This window comes from Lepidothrix coronata, unplaced genomic scaffold (assembly GCF_001604755.1).
Source record: "Lepidothrix coronata isolate B3197 unplaced genomic scaffold, Lepidothrix_coronata-1.0 Scaffold47, whole genome shotgun sequence".
In the NCBI taxonomy this organism is placed as follows: Eukaryota; Metazoa; Chordata; class Aves; order Passeriformes; family Pipridae; genus Lepidothrix; species Lepidothrix coronata.
This window is the reverse complement of record NW_016690227.1, coordinates 5,176,127-5,198,601: the sequence shown is the minus strand read 5'-3', so window position 1 is coordinate 5,198,601 and position 22,475 is coordinate 5,176,127. Positions and strand designations below refer to the sequence as shown.

General features: G+C 42.1%; 2 long non-coding RNA genes across 3 annotated transcripts; one reads left to right on the top strand and one right to left on the bottom strand.

The window, feature by feature from the left end:
• Positions 1-438: 438 nt before the first annotated feature.
• On the bottom strand, positions 439-9,943 carry LOC108497358. Its single transcript, XR_001874773.1, has 3 exons — positions 9,751-9,943; positions 2,978-3,060; positions 439-529 (listed from the first exon to the last, which is right to left on the bottom strand). It is a non-coding gene; the product is annotated as an uncharacterized LOC108497358 (long non-coding RNA).
• Positions 9,944-12,894: 2,951 nt separating this feature from the next.
• LOC108497353 lies at positions 12,895-21,563 on the top strand. 2 transcript variants are annotated; one of them, XR_001874768.1, is made up of 4 exons: positions 12,895-13,288; positions 13,625-13,857; positions 15,603-15,667; positions 16,965-21,563. It is a non-coding gene; the product is annotated as an uncharacterized LOC108497353 (long non-coding RNA). The 2 variants fall into 2 exon arrangements; XR_001874767.1 differs by having other exon boundaries at positions 15,493-15,667.
• Positions 21,564-22,475: the final 912 nt, after the last annotated feature.

Below are 22,475 nucleotides of genomic sequence, written 5' to 3'. Positions count from 1 at the left end.
TGGTTCCCCTTCATTTTTGTTATTTAACCTCTTCTGTTTAGCAGCAGCTAAGTAAAAAACCCCAAAAAGTTTCAGAAGAATGTTATTGTGAATTCATAGGTCTGTTTTCTTTTGCTTTGCAGCCCACATCATTGATTAGCTCAAGTAAAATATGTCATTGTGACATTTTATCCCCTTCCTTGAAAATGGATCAAGGTCACTGGCAGGCTGGAGAAGCAGGTTATCTCAGCTGTATCCTGCCTCACCAGGAGCTCCATTGAAATCTCTTGGCACTTTGGGCCAGCTTGGATTTTATATGGGGTTTGTTGTTGGGGGTTCTTTTTGTACATCAGTTTACTACTCATAATGAATCCAAGAACAATAAAGATGAATTTCCGCAGTCACCATCCCTCTCTTTCAAGGAGGCAACATAGTAGTGCATGCAGTGATTTTTTAATGCACCAAATATCTTTTCCCTCTTCTGATGATGAAGCCATGAGCTGTGGCTGATCTGTGTGCTAAAAACAACTTGCTGTCCAATCCACCTGACCTGTAAAACAAGAAAACTACTTTGCTTGCTGTTTTCATAGAACAAGGTGGGATTCTGAAAGCTGACCTAAATGATTTCCATCGACATTTCTGTGGGATAAATTGGGCTTTCACAGTTCTTGTGGAGAGTGCTAGCTATTTACAGGAGTAAATAACTTCTCACTATGAAAAAGAATACATCCAATAGAGATAATGATTTTTAGTCAGATATCATAATGCATCCTGAATTATGTTCTAGTTTTTACCAGACAAGCTCTCTTGCCTGACATTGCCCATGGGGAGCAGTATCCTTATACCCAGTGAGGAACACTTTGTTTGTGTGAACCTGAGTGGGAGCCTCAGTGTGCAAAAGAGATTGGTCTTGAAAATGCCAAGGTACAGCTCTTATTAGGCCCTCAGTGGCACTTGGAGCTAAAACCACTCCCGGTATTATTTTTTTCATCCCCACTTTCATCTCATTTTCAAGGAAAATTATTAACAATGTGACTTTTTTCATCAAAAGTTTTCCCTCAGGCTAGAAATTCATTTGCTGCCCTCTTGAAATTCTTGTTTGTTAGACACCAGGGGAGGAATGTAATATCTGAGCCTGGGATACTGAAGTAGCGCATGTACAATATTCCAACAAGCAATTGGAAAGTGAATCCATTGTATTTGCATCTCATAGCAGCTGATATTAATGTGCAAAGTTAAAATAAATCCAGGCAAGTTCATGGATTTATGATCAATACTTATGCAAGTTGTTTTCTTAGTTATCTGAAAGGCTAATGATGATTAGTTCTGTCTGGAAATATGCTGGCCTGCAATAAGTAACCTCCTTGCATAACGGAATTATATCTTTAAGCAGTGAAGGGCTTAAAAAGTAAACAAAATTTTTCCTTCCAGCTGTGTGTATGCTTATGAAAGCCTTAGAGACAGTCTGTGGTTTTTCTAAACAGCAATAAGGGCATTAAAAGCTAAGCCTGTTGGAACACTTCTGCAAACAGCCATTTGAAAGAGAAATGCCGTGAACAGAGCCAATCCAGAGCAGCAGTTTCAGCCTGGCATGGCCATTACCTGAGTTAAGTGCCAAGCAGTGCAGGCCCATGTCCCCCCATTTGTACAAGTGTTGAGAGGTTCCCTGGAGCCTGTGAGAGGGAATGGAAGGCCTCTGTGTTCCCTCTCCTTCACTCTTTCTTTTTTCTGGTTTCTAGATGTACAGTGTCTTGAGACAGCAAGGGTGCATGTGTATTCTGAGGCAGCAAATGAGGGGTTCACAAAATCTCTTAGGGCTCTTTATTTTCTGGTCTCTGTGCACTTTGTGCCTGAAACTAGAATAACACTGAAGGAAACATCTGCAACTTGTCAGAGCAGGGAGACAGGTAGCTCCCATGGCAGTGTGGCACCCATAAAACATAAAACGGATGCTCAGGCAGCCCAGGTTACAATACGTCTTAGACAAGCATTTTCCCATCCAATGGAGTGGGATGCTGTTTTCCTGGCTACAGTGGGTGTCCAGGTTGACTCAGCAGCTCTTACGAAGGGGCTTGCTGCAGTTTAGTCCAGCCAACTCTCTGGTTAGAGAAGACCAAAGAGCAGAGACACACAACACTCTGGGGCAGTGCAGGAGGCAGAGCTGAGCCCCACAGCAAGGACAGGGACATCTCCTCTGTGAAAGGCAGAAGAGGCTGCTGAGAGGGTGCATAAGAAATGCTGCCAGCAGGTAAAGCCACCCACGCTTTGAGGCTGGTGAGCCAGGGTGTTACACTCCTGCAAAGCTAATCAGTAGCAATCAGGGTTGGCCCCAGGCAGGGGAAGGCAAGGGGTTATGCTGGGCCTCTGGCACCTGGTGAATGTCGGAAGCCTGCTGAGAAATGGTCACAGATTAAAATGGCTGTAAGTCTGGAGCTCACAGGTTTGCTACTCAAGAGGATTGTTTCCTAGAGCAGAGACTGCTCGAAAGGGAAGAGCTGGCACTCTGAGCAACGTTGGGGATGTTGCTATGGCCACCAGGAAAGTGGAGAGGGGGTGCATACAGGAGCGCAGAATGGTGGTGACATGGCAGCTGCAAAGAAAACCTGTATTAATCATTTTGGGGATAGTTCCTGCTAATCAGCAGCACGGAGCAGCCCAGCCTCCAGCTGAGGCCATTCTGAAACCTCTGAAAGAAGTTTACCTGTTGTTTTGCTGCATATGACACAGCACCTGTGCAGAAGTGTAAAGAATGTGTGTGTGTGTGTCTGTGTGTGTAGCTTATGTCTGTGTCTGCTATTGAATCGGTGAAGGGGTATTTAGTTAATAACAGAAGAAATGCAAAATTTTTTGCCTCCTTCAGTCCTCTGTAGCCAAGCTGGTATGATTCTCTGCTATGGTGCACTGGACTTGCATGTAACTGGAAAAATGTTTTCCATTCCCATGTATTATTCACTGTAAGATTTGAATATTTTATCTAAGGCAGGTTCTTGTTACTCACACTCACTTTTCCTTTCGCTTTCCTCCCCCACAGCCTTGAGAACAACTAAGGTGAAAACACGCAGTCAGTATCCAACTCATCTCCTGCAAGCAAGAAGAGTGAGAGATGCTGATGAAAGCTGGCTGTAATTGGAAAAAAACTGTTGCATGAAGAAGGCAGAGAGAGACATGTAAAAAGCCTTTGTGTTTGCTTCAGTGCTTAGAAATACGTGGATAATTTATTCCTGGGATGAGAGCTGCTACTGTTGAAGAAAGGCATGAAGGCAGAGAAAACATGTTGGAGGTTTTCTTGCATTAAGTATTTTTTAATTTCAATATCTGCTGCATGTAGCATCTTGGCGCTTAACAGGGGACATATTCTCAATTTTAAGAAGAGTGGCTGAAAGATGACATGTTTCTGTATAGCTCAGCTTACAGCTAGTCATACCTGCTGGCTTTAAAGACCACTGCAGTTCCTGTAGTGCTTGGGAGGGAACTCTGTCACTGGAATAGGAACTGGACACACCACTTGATCCTCTGTAATAATGAGAATTTCTAAGTGGTAAATGCCTCTTGTTGTGTCAAATTGCCCTGCCACTTCTAATTGCAAAACTTTCCTTGGAGCAATAGGTAAGCAAAGGGGATTCTCAGACAGCTTAGGCAGCAGGTTTTACATCTGTTTTGCAGTCTCTGACACTATGTGATGACTTAATTTATGCAAGTGGAAGGCTAGAACAAGAAAATAACCCCTGGAAGGCCTGCAAATGGCCAGAAAGGTGGTCATGGGCTCATCTCAAAGCTCTGCTTGACTGGAAGTTGTGTCCTCAGGAAAGGAAGGGATCCTAGAGGCTGCCTAATCTTATATGTGGTGTGAGCCTTCCTAACAGCCTGCCAGCTCCCAGCACTGTGGAAGTAAAATGGCTTCACAAAATTGGAGGGGTTTGTTGTGGGTCTTGAGCCAGACCATTTATGTTTTTGTTAGTCAGGATATTCAGAACTGAAATGTTCTGCTTTGAGAACTTGAGCTTTGTTCGCTTACTGAGGATGAAGCTATTTCAGCATCCAAAGAGCAATCACCAGCATTTCTGCAGTATCCAGGACAGATTCTCCTCCATTAGCATTAGCAGAGGTCACTGGTGGATTTGCTGACTTGACACAAATGGAGAAAACCCACTCCTTGCTTTTTTGTTCCATGTAAAAACAGTGAGCATTTTAAACTGCATAATTTTTCTGGCTATATTGTGCCAGCTGGACAAATATGCTCTCTGTCCACTCCCCTCCTCCTTGACACCTTGCTGGGGAGAAAGATTTGCTCTGTTTATTTCTGTGAATAAATTGGAGACATGTGTCTTCTCTGCTCATTGGTTTTTATCATCTCCTTGACTTGTGCTCTGGCAGCTGGTCTTCTGGAGTATGCACAATCTTTAATTACAGCAATTATCAAGTGTTTAGATGGTGAGGTCAGCTTACTGCTGAAGAGCCTAGCTGGTCTTTGGGTTTTCCTTTATTGATGGAGCACCAGCCACTCTGGTAGCAGAGGTGGCTGCTTGCAGGAAAAAACTCATCAGTAACTTCTGGGAGTTTGCATTGCTCACTTCCATGCAGTACGTCCTCTGGTCCCACTGCTTCTCCCAGGCACTACTGGTTTCTTCTTTTCTGACCTTTTATGTCTCCCTTCTCCCAGCAGACCCAAAAGCAGTTCAGCACATATGCTGATGCTCAGTGCTCTTCTTAAAATTCACAACACTTAGTCAAGTAGCTGCACACGGAATGAAACACAGAGCCCTGGTGTAGCTCCTCAACGCTGGGGGATATGATTGTGGGACTTTTTTCTTGTTATGAACTCTTTCACTCCCAAGCTGCCTTCAAATTGCAGCTATATGGGTGGTTGCAAGCTTCGCTATACAAACAGTCTTGGGCTTTTTAATGGGAAATGATTGTGATGAAAAGCTGAATGTTGCAATGGCCTTCCGGAGAAGCACAAATAACCTTTTCAAGGAAGAGGAAAGGTAACATATGACAGAATTACAAAGATGGCATGTTGTCCTTCTGGACTGCAGGCCCAGATAAATGCACGGGTCCATGTAAGTGTTCCTTTTCTTCCTGACACTGAGCCAAACTGTAGAAAACTTCTGGTTTACCTTTCTATTGAAGCAGACTGGAGTATCAGCTGCTCAAAGCCCATCTTCTTTTATTTATATCCATTTACAAGCTTTAGTGCAAAGGTCATCTCAAACAGCATACAAAGAAACCTTTTCTCAAAGAAAATTCATTCTTATGAGCCCAGAGTTGTGGTTTTGAAGGTTTTCTCTCTAAATGCAGAAAATAAACCTCAGAGCAAGCTCCCAGCTTCAAGCCATGATTTCTCTCAAAATGAGTCTTTTATTAAAAAAAAAGAAAATAAAAAAAAAAGATAAAAATATCCCAATCCTTAACAGTACATTATTTTTTTGAAGATTAAAAACTTGCTCAGAAGAAATAGACAACCTAACAGGGCCACCTAGTGATACCACCAGTGACAAGGCACAGCAAGGACCACGGCAGATCCCAGCCTAATTGCAAATCTGCTCCACGCAGCAGAAGAGGAACCAAGAAAGACAAGCTGGTGCCTGTGTTCCCAGGCACTCTGGGATCCCCATCAGAAACTGGTCTCATAGGTCTCTTTACAGCACCTAGCTCAACTGGAGCACCTGGATGGACTAATGCTATTTCTAGGGAGAGGAAATCAATCATGTGAAAGTCTGCAATAGATTCTGCCTCCTAAAGCTCAGGTTAATACCTTGTCTGCAAAGGTATTAACCACATTGTTTTGAGGCAAAATTGTGACTAAACCTAGGTGCTTTTAAGCTTTTTTCCTTTTTTTTTTTTTAAGGCCATCTGACCAACCATATAATCATTTTATTGCTTTTTGCTGCCTGATTTCTCCATGCTTTAAGGGCAGTTTAGGTATCATACTTCAGGCTGCACCTTTGCATAAAAAGCCTGACATTTAGCTATGCTTCAAGGAAAGCCATTTATTTCTCCTATCAATTCCCCTACAGCCAGATTCACCTCACCCCCTGACTCATAAAACAGTAAGCATTATAGGGTTCATGCCTGAGAAAGCAAGCAAAAGCCTTGAGACATCAGAGTTAAAACACTGAGCAGATTCACTGGTTTCTTGTGGAACTCGCACAGGGGCTGTTTAGCCAGCCACTGTAGTCACCTTTTGCAGGAATACTGGTGGGTAAAACCATCTTGCCTGCTCACCCTATGAGCATTTGTGGGGTGGCAGTTATGTTATAACCCCTTTCAGTGATTTAGATGGGGACAGACCATGAGGTCTTAACCTGTGCAGAAGATGGCAAATTGACATAACAGAGCTTTAGTATATCTATTTTCTGCTAGGAAAAAGCTGGGCCAGGTCAGCCGAGGCAATCTGTTTTGGCAGCCCACTGTTTTCTGGGACTGTGGGAATGTGTGCATGTTTTCCAAGGAGCAAATTTGGTTTCAGTGATCATCTGATGAAGCCCACGCTTCATGTGCAAGCTGCCTTCATCAAGCACGATCAAGGAGCTTGCACTGAGACCTGGCAGGGCTGTGCCAGGGGTCCCTGTTGCTCTGACAGGTCATGGGGCTTTCTCGGGCAACGGGGTGAAGCCCTGCTGGCAGTATGTCACATCATTAGTACAGGAGGTTGATGAAAATTCATTTAACTTTCCTTGAGCTCCCTGTTACATTCATTTTTCTATGACTGTCATCTCAAGTAATACCATGGGTCTGTGTGTGTCACATTTGCATATAAGTTGTACAGATTTTAAATACAAAGATACATGTGTCCTGGGCTTTATTTGAGCATACTTCTAATTATGAGGAAAATGAAATTAAACAGTCTTTGGAGTCTCTTGCTCCACAAGAAGGCAGAATCTCAAAAAAATTAGCAGTTTCACTTCACGCTCTCTTTGCTGGGTTACACTAATATTTGCAGAGGTATATTATGTTTGATCAAACATTTTGCATTACTTAGAACAAAATCTCCACTAGTATGTCTTTAAAGAGAATGTTTGATTTTTTTAAAATCTAAGTTTTGCTCCTAGAAAGACCTGAAAATATCCCTTTGGTTTCGCAATGCCATGAGAAATTCACGGTCACCATCTGTTTTGTAGAACAATGGAGTGGCAGAGATGGATGCTGACTGATTTGCCCAAAACCAGTTCAACAGCAATGTCAGGCAAATGAGCAGGATCCTGACTCTGTGGCCTGCTCTAGAAGCTTGAGCAAGGCTCTGGATCATTATTAATATGCATGAGCTCCATCAAGTCCCTAAAGAATAACATTTCGTATGATCTTCTGGAAAATTATTTATCTGGCCAGCTGTTGTCTGGCATGTGCTGTACTAAGTACAGTGTACTTTTGTGTTCTCTCTCTTGTTTGTAGGAACTGCTGCACTGGACTCTGGGATCTCAAAGTTACCCAAACATGTCCAAGGTGCCCTGCGGAGGCATCAGATGCTGCACAGCGGAAAAGCAAGCAGCAGTCACAGCTTCTCCTATTAAGAGTTTTACTGCGGCACCCAATATATAATATTCACAATGTTCTAAATACCAGTATAATAACCCAGATATGTGATCTCAGATCAACCTCCAAAGTTTTATATCAGAACAACTTAAGCTAATTACTTTTTCCTCAATTCATTCTGCTTTACTTCTTTTAGGTAGGCAGAATTGGAAGAGCTGGATTTGATATTTAGTTAACTAAATTCCTCATAGCCTGATGAGCAGTAATGTAAATGAGGCGCATAGATTGTAAGCATCCCTGCTGAAAGGAAGATGGAAATGTGACGTGTCACAACTGTGAGAGGTAGGGAATCACCACAATTCCGAGGTCCTGCGTGTCGCTTGGGACCATACAGCATTCAAACAGTGGTTAAGACCTATAAATTCCAAAGCAGACAAATTAGCCATGAAATACTTCTCTTTCAGGGGTTTTATTCACAAACATCCCTGCTGCTTTTTCAGTGGTTATAGGAGATATTGTTCCTGGACAGCTGTTATTTACATGGCAAGACAAAACCAAACCATTTGTGCTCAGGGATGTTCTGCAATGATGCAACTGCCACAGTCAAACTCTGGCTGCACTGGAAGAGACTGCACTGCATCATGGGCTGTGGGCAGAGGACAGTGGAGCATGAATCCCTCTGAGACATCTTGGCGTTGTATCATAAATGAGCTATACTGGACTTGGGCTTGAACACTTGGGTTTAAATTTATTCACTCAAATGCAACATCTTCTTTTCTCTTTCAGCAGGCTGCCCAGTTTCTCCCACAGCAGTGCATCAGCATGCCAATGAACGCAGCCTTGCAATAAGGTGCCATGCTGTGAATACTGGTGGAAGGGGTGAGGGATGTGCCCTGCTCTGCTGCAGGTGTGCTTGCTAACCCATAGTAAAGGAGTGAGGCCAGTGGGCAGCGATGCCTGAAACCTGGACAGACAGCCTTCTGGGCAGGGCACCTGGCTGGGTGTAAGGGGCAGGCAGCTGGGCAGGAATGGAAAGATGTGACTCCTGTTGGCTGAGGCGGAGTTTCCCCAGAGTTTTTGTCCATTCAGTCACCTTGTGTTTGTTCTCTCACTGGCAGCCAGAAAGATCAAGCCTTGGATATATATACACACAAAGGCTCTCCTGCAATTATGCCTATTCCCCAAGCAAAGGTTCAGGGGTTTGCCTGCCACAGTCAGAAACTATTAGAGAGACACAGATGCTCTCCAAGTTTTTTGCTAATGGAGGGTGGTTTGTGCTTTTATGTTGCCTTCTGAAAGAAGCTTGATTTAACACCTAAGGAGTTACAAGAGTGCCATGCTGATGTCTTTCTGTTCCTTGGAGCTGTGACACCTTGAAAATAGTCTCCTTCTCATAGTCAAATTGGCAGCTTTCATGCAAAGCCCTACATGCCATTTAATAAAAGTCTGAATGACCTTCATTAGGCCAAGAGATTTTTCTGTGGCAATGATGCCAGAGAAATTGCAGGCTCTTCTTTGCCTTTATAACACAGTATAGTTGTGATGAAGGAAAGGATGTGCTGTAGACCACCCAGCACGCTGTAGGACTCTGGGCTTACAGGCAGGCCACACCAGCAAAACCAGTATCATTTTATTCACAGTCCTTCTGATCTGCTGCCCTGGGTACAATATAGCTGGCTTTGTCATACAGCTATTGCAGAGTTACATCTGCTCCTACATTTCCTGTGACACACAGGAGATGTATTGCAGAGAGGGCACTTAGAGGAGCAGCCCACAAATGAGGAACAGGGGAAGCAGGAGGTCAGTAGCTTCTACTGCTACTAGAAGCTTCTGACCCAGCCCTAGCAGGACAGAGTGATTAGTTTGCCCCAAGTAAACTGGGACATGACTTGTCACAGGGCAATGCTAACTTAGAATACATGGCTGGGTTTATAAGCAAAGAGATTCAAAGAAAATAAGCCTTTGGAAGCATCTTGTCCAACCCATTCTGAATTTTTGTGTGTATGTGAGTATTGTTGGTTTCCCCTGGAGAGCCTTTTCTCTGCAGATTGGTGTATCTGAAAAAGGAAAAACCTCTAACCCTAAACAGAGTTAGCTTTCATATTCAAGAGCTAAAATCTGCCCCCAGTCATATCTGTGAGGCATTTTTATATTACTGAGGCCTCCCTGGCACAGTGTATCAGAGTGTAAAATGTGCAGTCAGTGACAATGCACAGCTTAGATCAATGATACTTCTCGTGCTGTTTGCAGGTGACGCTGTTGCCACACCTCATCATCCTTGTGTACCTGCAGGCATACCTGGCAGTGCTAATCAAACCCGGGATTGCTGGAGAGCAGAGAGGCTGCATAGAGGCCAGGGTTGGGCATCCGGTTAAATAGCTGGGAGGGCAAGACTTGCAGGCAGTGTTTAATTAGGTGACCATGTCTCTCAGGTCTCACATACTCAACACATGGTTTCTCCTTTGGTCTCCTACTGAGGTGCTCAAACCTTCTGGATGCTACTGCACTTTGTTCACATTAGGAGATGAGATGTCATAGAATCACAGAATCATAGAGTCATAGAATCATAGAATCATAGAATCAGTTGGGTTGGAAGGGACCTCTGAGATCATCAAGTCCAACCCTTGATCCACTTCTGCTGTGCTTGCTAGACCATGGCACTAAGTGCCGCATCCAGTCTAATCTTAAAAACCCCCAGGGACGGAGAATCCACCACCTCCCTGGGCAGTCCATTCCAATGATTACCCTCTCATGTGTGCTGTCAGGACAGCCTGGTGCTGCCAGCCCTCTCCCATGCCTGCCTGGGGGCTCCCTGGCACCAGACAGGGATGCTCCATCTGTCCAGCAGCACAGCAGAACACAGCACAACACAACACCTGTGCCATGACCAAGCGCAACCCTGTTGAAGGAGTCCTGGATGCTGACCCACGAGTTAGGGAAGGCTTTTTTCAAACAGTATGTAAAAAGGGGCAGAGCTGTATTTCCAGAGGAAGGAAACAATGGAAAGAGAGCAATAATTCAGTGGTTTGACCTTGTGCGGACTGCGAGCAGCTCCAACTCCCAGTGTTCATAATTGAAAGATGAAAAACTTTTCTTTCACAGGTCACAGAGTGCAAAGAAAAGAGCTTCCCAGCCAGCCTCAAGCAGGTGGGAAGGTGTTCATGCCTTGGCTGCCGTTCCCCTTCTCTCACATCCAGCAGGTAGCCCCATCTGGAATCCAGTCAGAGGGAAAGGGCTTGAAAGCACTGGGTGTGTTTGTCTGGCAAAGAACAAGCTCCAACTGTCACTGCAAGTATTGTTCACCTGCAGTAATCACACCCTTTTACTTCCTCTTCTCACCACAAGGTCATCTCCAGGACATGTTTATATATATATAACTGAATTTTTGTTTTCTCCGGTAAAAATTAACAGGTTTTAGTATGCTCATTTGTACTTTTACCCTTTTCATTTGGAATTTACTTGAAAGGCTTTCACATGCTGCTTTCACAACACAGATATACAAAAGATAAAACAGAAGATAGGAAGAAGCAAATTTGTCTGAAAGGTCTGAAATCACCTTTGTGAAAGTGAACAACTAGATCGACAGGGTTGCCCACAGCAGTAAAAGATGTTGGATGGTTGCATTTGATGGAAAAATGTTTTCATGCAGCCGTTCAACAGAGTGAGTCCAATGTCAATAAAATCAGTCATTCAGCAAATAATTTCTATCACTATGTTTGGATGATGTGCATACACATATAAATGTGTGTGCGTTGACTGTGTGTATGCCTCACCACACCATTACTTAGTTTTCGTACTGTCTTAGGCTGCCTATTAGCTCTTTACTTCATTTTCTAATTAATCACCATCTGTAAATGTCATGAACACGTTATTCATCTTGTCCAGGTCACTCATGCAGATGTTAATTAGGACCCATACCGAAGAGGGTTTCTCCCTGTAAGCCTTTGTCATATTTCTGATGACCCAAGAACTATGAACTTCCCAAGCAAATGGGTGAACCTGCCCTATGGCCATTACCTTTGTGGGTGAGAGATGACAAAGCAAATTTTTCTCTAAAAGTACCTTTCCCATATCTCTTCTCTCAGCATCCTGGGCCCATTGAACCTTCCAGAGTCTGACAGAGCCTAGTGTCAGAAACTTTTGAGGCAGCATTGATCCTTTACATTTCTCTGAAATAGAGAGGACTACACCTCTGTGCTTTTCTGGGTGGGGGTGTAAAGTTTGCTGCAGCTACTCATAAAATTTGATTTCTTTAAAAATCTTCTGTTGTGTGCTGACAGCTACCTCCCCAAACAAGGCCATTCTTTTATATGGTCAATGCTTAAAGTCATCTAATAGCTCCTGGGGCAGACCTTTTAAAAAAGTGGTCTGAATCAGCACAAATTGTGGGACTCACATGCTTATCCTGTGGTACCTTCAAATTCTACCTCAGCTATATTGCTCAAAAAAACACCAAAACACCCAGAATTTGTATGATAAGCTAGATAATAGTTGAAAGCTTTTCTATCTTATTCTGTAACATTTTGTTTCCTTTTAGATTTTTTGTTTACTTTTTTTGCTACTGACAGATTGTCCAGAGATTGTCACTAAATTCCCTGTTAAAATACACTGATGTCTCTTTTGAATTGATGTACTCCGATCAGTACCTAGCACCATTTGGAAAGAGTTCAAACTGCATATATTTAATCTGACAATGTTTTGTCTGTTTTTCCACCTTTTTTTCCATTTTCCCTGGAATATACCCAAAACAGCTCAGTGTCATCAGCAAATCTTGGAAATGGAACTCAGACAATGGAGAACTGTTTATGGACATTGGTGTATTCCAGCTGCTCTTTTTTTTTTAAGAATTCATGTAATAGTTAATTGAGCACAATCTATCTTCGTTTTTAAGCCAGTATTTAGGTGTTAAGGACAAACTATGAAGGCCCCATACAATTATGTAATCTTCTGTATCAACAAACCCTGGTCCCACCCAAAAGACTCGAATATTTTGAAAGTGGAGGCCATCTTCTGTACTGATGAACAGGCTGCTGGGACTACCTTGTTCCTGGGGCCTGGTCTTCCTGTTGCGCAAAACCCTTGAACATTTCAAAACCAGTTTAAGAAATATATCTGTTATTTTTCTAATTGTCTCAGTTTAAAGAGACTGGAATGGTTGCTAAGGAGGATGAGTCATGAGATAGACCAAACTCCTCTCTCTCAGCAATTGTAAATCCAACATTAAGAGGCTCCAATCGAGGAAGTATGGAAAAAAAGGAAGAAACAACCCTTTATTAAAATATATATGTATGTTGGCAAAGACAGTAACAGAACACAAAAAACAACTAGACAGTAGTCCTGTACCCAAAAGCCCCCTTCAAAAAAAAAAAAAAGACACAGTCTGAATACTTCTCTGTCCTCTAGCACGGTTCTGATCACGGTCGGCAGGGGGCGCTGTTGGGCTCTGGCGATCACTGCGTGAGGCCCCGGATCACGGGAGAAGCCGGAGTGGGGCCTTCTCCCACCAAGAGGGGGAAGGGAAGAACGGGAAAGAAGGGCAGTCCATTTCCCATGGAACTCACCGCCGTCCTCGGCTGGCGGTGCTCAAGGCTCCTCTTTATCCCCCAACGAGCACAAACTCTCCAATGAAATCGCAGCAGGTTCGAGCTGGAGGCAGGAGCAGCGTGCAGGCAAGCCGAGGCGAGTGGACAAAGTTGAGAGCAAGAAAAAACCGCCTCAAAGCTTTTCCAAATGCACACAGACTCGCCGTCTCCGTTCAAGCAGAGAAACCAAACTGTTCTTCTGTTTGTGAGGAGGGCAGCAAAAACTCCTCCTCCCTCCCTCCCTCCAGTCTTAGGTGGACCATTAGCCGGGAATGCAGTTTTTGCCAGCCAGCTCTTTTGTACAGTCAATTGCCCCTTCCCCCTCTCCCACAGCAGGGCAGGGGAAAGGAAAAAAATTCTTGCTTGAGTTTTTTGAACAAGCCAACCTATGACACTAAATTTTCTAATCTGTAAACCAGTGGCCTGGGACTTTGCCTAGAGCTGACTGAAATGCTCTGGACTGACCCCATAAGGAACACTCTGTAATCCTTTTCTTATGCAGGCATTAGTTTCCCTTGAGCTATGATGATTTATGGATTCAGGAAGATAGTGTTTTCTCTGTGAACCAAAAGCTGTATATTTTTTTTCAGGAGTCAGAAGTTCCTTTGGGCCTTATCATATCCATCAGGGATGGTGTTTGTCACTAACAGCTTTACAAAGGTGTTACTTCTCATCGTCTGCAATGTGTCGCACTGCTGTCACACACCTAACCTCTTCCCGTGATTACATGGTTCATGAACACCTCTTCAGAAGGCTGGATTTCCCAAATACACACACACAAAGTGTGGGTGGTGCAGCCAGTTAAGCTGGTGTTTATGCACAGGTAAGTCTCTGTTTGTTCCCAACCAGGTACAAGGCTGGATGAAATGCTACAAGAGTAGGAGCTTCCTTTCATACTCAGTTTTCAGAAATAAGCTAGACCACAGCTGCTTTTGCCACTTGGCCCTAAGCAGATCTCCCCTGAGGCAGGAAAAGAGCAGTGGTGTCCTCAGAAGAGGCGATGGTGAGGGAGGCCCGTTGTTTTTATTGCCCTGCAGTCCCAGCATCATGTGTTGCTTGTTGAACATCCCCATCGTAAAGAAGAAATATCCCCTCTCTGCACATTTTGGTGATTGGCAAAAAAAATAAAAAATAAAAAAAGCAGCCCAGAGCTGTGTGAAAATGCCAAGTAAATAAATGAAGACCTCTTGCCACAAGCAAAACATTCATGACTCAGGGAGTTTAATTTAATTTAATTAATTTCCAAATAACATAACCTTTTAATAACTGGTGTGGTTATTGAGAGGAAAAATAAGGGGCTGATTGATAAAACAAACACTGAGGGAGATGCCTTTCTTCTCCTTTCCCCATGCTGAGCTTCAGTCCAACACTTCTCCTCCACCTTTTCTGATATCCACTTCCCACTTATTTTCACTGCATGTTGCACTTGGTCCCTCCCCATCCCTTTGGGTGAGGTGACATGCGACACAGGAGGTTGGGCTGTGCACAGCAGGTTTTCCTCTGCTGATCCATGCCACCCACTGCTCCTCATCTTGGTGTGGGTTCTTTGTGGGCTGCAATCCCTCTAGGGTATCCCTCAGCAAAGAGGTCCACCTTCCAGCTGTGTCTCTCCAGCCCTGTCCCCTGCTGCTTGCCTCCCATATGTAATCTCTCCAAATTTTGGAAGTCATAGCGGTGAAGCATTATTGTCCCTGTACTGTCCAAATTTATTCTCTTCCTGACATATCAAGCTTTTTCTTCAAATGAAGTTATTTCTCTTTCCCTTGAGCCACCGCAGGCTGCCTACACCAGCCCATTTGTTTTTCTTTTAGTGTTTCTTTTTCCATGTGGAAGCGCTAGTAAGACCTAAGTTCTCACTGGCAATTCCTGACTGAACAGTTCATATCTTGACACACATCAAAACCTCTCTTTTTCAAGTATTCAAGACCATGCATTTTAGGGGCGTGACTCTTAGATATCCTCTCTGAAGTTTACGTTGGAAATTTGTGGAGTGTGTGCTCAATTGAAGGAGCACTTTTCTGTAGTTGAAATGAAAAGGTGTGAGTGCTCTCTGGTAAGTAGAAACTGCTCAGCACATAGAGCAACACACTTGAGCCACTGTGATGCAAAAATAGCTCCTTTCTTCTGTTCCTCTTGAGGGATTCAAGACACAGGAGTTTGTTTATATAGATTAATTAGTAACTGTGCAGCTTACTAGTGTTTTCAAACTGAGAATTAGCTATGAATGTCCAAACAAAAGTGACAAAGGATTGTAGCAGAAGTATCTGAAAAATAGTCATGTAATACAAAGAATGATTTTTTTGGTTATAGGTTCACTGACAGAACTGTGTTTCCTATCTACATGTAGAAATGGCTAAAGAGCAATTTTCTTGGCCATTTAATAATGCAGGGAAATATGGCAACATGTCTATCTATTCAGATCAAAGTTCCTCATCTCTGTCATTGTGCTTGGATACAGGTACAAAAATGGTCCTCTTTGATTGACTGAGAAGTCTTTGCAAACAAAAAGTGCTCCAGTCTAAGACCTTCAATCCAGTGATCCAGAAAAATACTTTTTTATTTCTTCAGATATTGTGGCTTTGAGAAGAGAACTTCAGTTTTATCTCCATGTTCCCATATCCGTTTCAGTGCAGGTAGGTTGGTCCTGTACAAATTATTGTTACAAAGCAGTTTGATATAAAGCAAATACTCTTCCCAACTGAAGTAAAATGTACATGCTAAAAGGATATACATGTTGCCCTGAACTAATTGCCATCCTTATGATGGTTCTGCTGTGACATGGAGGAGTGAGGAGGTTGACACAGGCTATCACTTTTACAGATGGGCCCTTCAGAAATTGCTCTCACATATTGGACAGCACAGCAAGCAAGGTCATCTTCCCTGCAGCATGTATCCAAAATCCCTCTCTGAAAGCACATTGTTGCTCACAGTTGGCCTGGTGGAAATGATCTGTGTCCACTTCCAATGCAGTTAGCTATCCACAAAGGGGTAAAAAGAGACAGAAAACAGTGGGCAGTCTGCCCATTCTGTGCTTTGCGTATGAAGTCCTGGGCACAGGGCCCTTATATTGCAGATGCCCTGAAAAACCCCAACAACTGCTGTCCAGATGTTACGGTGACCCTAGAATTGCTTGCCCCTCTGCCCCACCGTTATTCCACCCATAGAATACCCCATTCTCCTTAGGCTCTTCAACAGGACTGCTCACAGGCAGGTAATCCAGCCAGAGCTGGCTGTCTCCTCTGCTGGACTCCATCTCTAGTGCACACAGCCGCACCATCGTTTCAGCAAGTGCTCTACCCCTGAGTCTCTGAGTTTTTCACCTTCAGCTATGGAGAGCTGGGCATTATCTTATCTAATCTCAAGCTTGAGAAAATTACCTCTGTTGAAACATGGCTTTTATGTTAGATTGTTCTTTGATACTGCTTTGGGAAAGGCTGGGCCAGTTCTGTGTTGTTCTATGTTACTTCAGTGCAGTGCTGGTTGCTGTACCCTGATTTTTCTGGATGGGCCAGGAAAAGGTGGCAGGTCTTATAAAATCTAAATACTAAATCTTATTTGACTGCCCCTCATGAGGAGAAAATCCCAGGGAAAACTTCCATTATTTGGAGCAGAAGCCCAGCCAGTGTCATTTGTCTGTGAAGGCACACTCCTGAATCCTTTTTCAGCTAAAAAACAAGTATAAAATAAGTAAAAGAAAACAAGCAAACTAAACCAAACACAAAAAAAAACCTGCACAAAATAACCCATGAAAAAAAACCACCCAACACACAATAGAAAAAAAAACAGATTTTCTCAACTGTATATTAACATGTGAGCTGTTTACTTACATGCGTAAGAGCTAGGGACCTGACTGTGCTGCAGTCATTGAACTTCATCTTAGGGATGAAATGAAAGTTGTTTTCATGAAAAATTTCTTTGACCCATCTACAGGCAAAGTCACTCCTGCTCTTTTTATCTTGTCTTCACATCCTGCTGAGATAGCAATGCTGAAGCCAGAAGCTGTTGAAATGAAAGGTTTTGCTGCCTGTTTTGTCACAGTAAATGGGTTATGGAAAGGAAACATTTGAGGGTGGTGACTCCAAGAAGTCATCCCAGCATTAGTTTCTGTTGCAGGAGTGCCAGACATCTCTTAAAAACAGCTCTTGTAGCCCGTGGAGACGACATTCATGGAAGACAGATCCAACTTCAACTTCTATGTGCTTTTCTAGCAGTAAAAATACTTATTTTCTGGAAACTTTAGTTTAACTCTTTGGAATAAGTTTGCAGGGAGAAAATAACTAACAAACTTTTAATATACAACAAATTGAGCTGGATACAGCTATTTGTTGCTGGTTCCGCTCTTTCAGCTACACCAGCCATGGGAATAAATCAAATCTGTTTTGAAAGAGGAACACACTCCTAATCCTTAGATGTACAGAAAAGCTTTTAAAATTCAAAGTGTAGCTTGAGAATTATTGGAGAGCTCAGCTAGCAAAAATTAGCGCAGATCCGTGCAAGACGTCTCATTCCTTATACCCGAGGAATGCAAGTGATGCAACCTTCTTAGCATTAGAATTAACTAACACTGACAGCTGAAGCTAAAATAAAATTGTCACCTACCACTGGAATATCTAAGATCTTTAAACATGATGTGTGCTGACTTCTTAAAAGTCATCTCTATCTGTTGAGCATTTTAAAGAATGGAGTTTCTTCATAAAGAGGTGGGGGGACATATCTATTTTTCCTCCCCAGTAGCTGCACTGTGTCATCATTTGCATGTTAGACAGCTTTGCAGCTACTGCAAACTAATATTAACTCTCTTTATATTGGTGAAAATAATAAGATCATTCTGATTTATACCAGCAGGCTTTTATTTTGTCCATTTCTGACACGACTCAGTTTGTAGATGTGTGTAAGGACCTTAACTTTTAAGGATTTGCATGGCACAAGCCATGAAGGCACCCCAGTTATTGCTGCCAGAATGGAAGCTTTGCCTGGGCAGCGAGCTGTACTCTTACAAGCACCCCACTGCTGTATCCCAGCCTTTGCCACACAAACTCCATTGTGCATGAAATACAATAGCAGAATATTATTCCATGCTAATAACAGCAGCCAGCTGAAGTACTGTCTGCTGTGGGATGAGAGTGAGCTAAACCAGCTGCATAGTTAAGGATATGAAACCAGGGGGAAATTGGTACAGATTGGTGAAACTCCCTCCAAAACCACTGACGATGTGAAATATGGATTTCCTAAAATATGAAAGGAATTACTTGTTCTCCCATCATTAGTGGCTGAAGGCAAATACTCATGATATTGAATTAACAAAACTACTACCTTTATAATGCCATGGCTGAAGGCTCTTCAGGGAAGACACTGACTCATATGACTGCTCTTGCTCATCCTTTTCAGCCTGAGCAGGAGAAGGACGTGCACAGAGGTATGACACATGCTGCTTTGAATCTCAAGCAAGTGGGGGAGGTACCATTGTTTCAGATACTAACCTCAGTGTCAGGAACAAATTGATATGCTGGTCAATTCTAGGATTTTGAATGTGAATATTTGCATTAGTAAAATAGGCAACCTTATTTTGCATTAATTTTCAATTTCTCTTCTTATTTACCCCTTTTCTAAAAAATGAAAGGTCAAAAGTGGAGATGAGCAGGTAAATTGGAGGAGGAGAGGCATTGGAATTGATAGCTGAATCAAAAATTTGGAGGGGAAAATAATTGTCTTGCATCTTCTTTTTCTTTGGTTGGAGTTTTTTTTTGCTTTAAAGTGAAGGGGGGGAAAAAGCCCATCAATTTGAATTCAAAGAAGGCCTTTTGTATGAAACCTGCTCTGTGAAGTTTTGGGGTTATTGCACTACTTTGCGGATGCATTTTCACAATCTAAAAATGTTATGCACAGGTGAAAATACGAAAGGATCATTATTTTTTTTTTATTGAGAAAGCAAAACCAAACCGGTTTAGTTCCTTCAAATCCTTCCCCTAACCTCTTTGGTTTTGACAAAAGCTGTTATTTTGATTTGCTCTGGATTTCTGGGTTGTTTTAGTAGAGATTTGTGTTTCTGGTCAATTTTATTATATGTCCATATCAATGCAGCCGGTGTGTAGTAAGAAAGAAGACAAAAATAAGAATCTATTTTCATAACTCTCAGAAGAATTTTCTAAAAACTTGTCTTCCTGCTTTCTAGTTAATTGAAATTTCCTTCCCTTGACTCACTACTTTCAAGGGCAAAACCAAAGGACATCTTCTGGGCTCAGTTCCCATAGAGGAATGTGCATGTAGTTGCTGCCCACTACCTGGGAATATATTTTCTAAAGATCTCTCCTGGCTGTTTTAAATATATTTGTTATTTTCTTTATTTTGTTTAATCAACTGTTTTCTCACTGGTTTTATTTACACAGTGTAACATGCATACAAATTGCAGTATATAAACTATAACATGAAATTACCACATAGCCAAATTTCTGCTAATACATGCTTACTTTTTCTTCTCCACCCCCCAAAACATCCCAACATTAAAGCAAAATAAAAGAAAAATACAAGCCAAAACCCTCGAAAAAACCCAACAAAGACTTATTAACATTTTGGAAAATAAAAATAGGCCTAGTAACGCTCACTAGAAAACTGAAGCTATTCCTATTCTTTTCTAGCTGAAGGGGCAGACCTTGTCCTTTCCATGGTGGTATCTTACAGAAAGAAAAGTGAGTCCTCAGGCAACCAGATCAAATAGAGGACGTTGGTTAAAAACCTACTATTACTGCTTGGAAATGTGCTGAAATTGCAGTATCATGTCCTGTGATAAATTTACAAGCAGTTGTGCCATTGCTTCTCACTGTGTATCTACACAGACTCTTGAGGTGTGAAAATAGATAAATCCTGGGTAAAGAAATCAAAGTTTTTGCTGCCTGGTAGTACATGGCTTAGAAAAGGGTGAGGCATGCAATAGTGTCTCTGTGTGTGGGAAATACTTATCTGCAGCTATATTTTAAGTATTGACAGTCATGGATTTTTTTAAAAGAGCTTTTTCCTCAGGTCTTGTAAGGAAGGCCCAATAATGGAGGTACCTGCATGCTTTCCCAACTGATCTTGGACTTAGGCTTGTGCTCTGGACATACATCACAGAAATGTGAAGGATTATAAGGACAAGGAAAAGATCGGAACAGGATAATACAACCTAGGATGTGTTTCATAATGCCATGACATATTACAAACCCCTACAAGGTATAACCTTACTCACTGTGTAACACCTGCAGGACTCTGTTGTACCATGCCCTTCTTAGTAATTTGCTGACATTTGGCTACTGAAAACCAAATGCATATCTTTTTATGTTTTTGTACATCCATATTCTCTTAAATAAAACCTATTAACTTGAAAATGCTGGAGTTAGATTTTTATCTCTCCTTCATGCTTGATTCTGAAAAATGTTCCCTAGTCCTTTCAGGTCTACTATAATTCAGACGTCATCTTTAAATTAACATAAAATATTCAGAGAGAAGGATTTAGGTGAAAATACAATGGATATAACATCCTCCTCTGTTCACCACACATTTTCCATTGATGCCTCCCAATTATGAGAAATGCACTATTATGTACATTGCTTCCTGGGATTTTCAGTTTCTGTGTATCATTTTTGGGTTAAGTGCTCCTTTGGTAATCCACATCTAGCTGTATTTTTATCATGAACCCAATGTCAAGTAAATGCAAGCTCTCAGCTAATGAACACCTTGACCCCTGCTTTCAAGAGGAACTGAAAGAAGCACAAAACAAATAATACACTTCCTTTACTGTTTAATATATATTTAATATATAAACTGTGTCATACTCCACAAGGTTTTTCTTTGAACCTTCTCCTAAAACTAAATTTGTAATCAGAGCAGATGTCACAATTTTACTTCTGTGTACATCTCTCCATAGTGCGATGAGATGCTGTCTATTTACATATGAAAATTCAAGTCATCAATTGGCCCAGGTGGTTGTACTTATTTGACTTAAGCCAATGTGGGTGTGAAACCTTGGAATGAAAATATACACGTTGCTTGTACTGCTGCACAAATAACATCCCTGAAGAGAACTGAAAGGAAATGGTAAAGCTGAGCTAACCTAATATGCTCTGTTTAATAAGGGGCTCTGTGGCTTTGGAGCAATGACATCTCTGTATTGCAGGATCACTTTTATTCCCCACTAGATTCTTAACAGCCAGAACAACACGTGTGCCTGTGTGGCATTGCTATCAGCCTAGAAAATACTTTTTGGTCTGACCTGGTTCTGACCTGCCCTGCCAAACACCCAGAGACATGTTCCCAATTTGCTTCACCTGCTTTTAGCCAGTACACCCTAGGAGCCACCACATGGTGCTGGGGGGAGCCCAAACACACCTACAGGCTGCTGGGCAGCCAGTCCTTAGCTGTGCCAAGACCATGGGGGAACACCATCCTCTTGCCTGTCCCTCAGCACCTCCAGAGGCAGAAGCTCCACACACCTTTTGCTCCAAGCAAGCTCATACATTCACACTTTTCAGTGCTAAGGCTTTGCTTTTTGCTCCAAGTAGCGGCTTGCATTTTAAGTGGAGGGGTTGGGGATGGTGGTTTTTCTGGGGGGGAGGGGTTGTTTTTTGGGGGGCAGTGTGGTTGTTGTTGTTTTATTGTTGTCGTCCTATTATTTCTTAACAATTGTAGAAAAAATACCAGCAAATATTTTCTTGGTGTTTCACTTTTTATGACAATATTTACAATACTTTCTGTTGCAAATTTGTGTTGAGGAAGTTCTGCAAATGAATATTGCCTTCATGTAAATTTCTAACTTTTCCCTAGGAGAAAATAAAGTTTTTCAAGATATTTTGCAGTCTTTTTCTTAATGTTTTTCTCTCATGAAATCCAATATAACCAGCCTTTATTTTTTGGATTGCCACTTTGCTGCTGTCCTCTTTGGAGAGAAAAAAAAATTGAAATAGACTGAGGTAGGACAGAGGAGAAATAAAATAGAAAAATGTCTCCCAGGCATAAGTTACACTTTTTAAAATTGGTACATTTGGGAATCTCCAAAAAGGAAATATTAAAGTATGTGATTTCCCATATCTCTGCTTCTGACAGACTCTGATGGTGTGTTTTCAATAGCATTTTAAATTTAACCTATAGAGTATCAGAAAAAGATAATTATCATTCTGAGGTTTTAAATTGCTTCCCAGAAAGATACAGAGATGAATTCCAGGCAGATCATGTTTGTCTTTTTAGGGGTGAGTAGAGGACAGTGACTGGATTTTTCATTAGGTCTTGCCATTTTCAGCTGTTTTTGCCTTAAGATGTATTTCTAAAAACCTGAACTACAGCAGGGATGGTGGGAAGATGTCCCTCTTCATTGTGCTATGCGTTAAATGCAGATTTTGACCCTGGATCACTGTGATTTAGGAAATTTAGAGACTCGAGCCTGGGTACCTCCTTTAGGCTTTCCTTTAAGAG